Here is a 445-nt window from a genome sequence, read left to right as displayed (position 1 = left end):
CGGCCAAGTCCTGGCTGTACTGGTCTCCAAGGACAGACCCCGCGTGACCCCCACGCTAAGTTTGGGAGGGGACCTGCATACAACCTGTACTGGCAAAGTGTGTCCAGAGTCCCCCCACGCCTCCTCGGTGACACAGGTTTGCTGCTCTCACCGGCAGTCTGGGGTCGGCCGGGTTCGAACATCGGGGGGAGTAGGACCAGGGAGGGCACATCATGAAGTCTTCACGCCACCGAGGGCCACCAACCCTCCTGGTTTGCCTGGTCCTGCCCTGGTTTGAACACAGGCGAGAGCCCCACACTGTGGGAAACCCCCAATTCCCAGGCGGACTTGGGGGGTGGTCGCCCCCCCTCTGTCCACCTTGCAGGCATCGCTCACTGTGCTGACACATCGTTGTGGCACCGTCCTTTCCCTGCTCTCTGAACAGTCACTGCGTCAACGTGCTTGC

The sequence above is a fragment of the Suricata suricatta genome, chromosome 17, assembly GCF_006229205.1.
Source record: "Suricata suricatta isolate VVHF042 chromosome 17, meerkat_22Aug2017_6uvM2_HiC, whole genome shotgun sequence".
NCBI lineage: Eukaryota > Metazoa > Chordata > Mammalia > Carnivora > Herpestidae > Suricata > Suricata suricatta.
Note: the sequence above shows the minus strand (reverse complement) of the source record.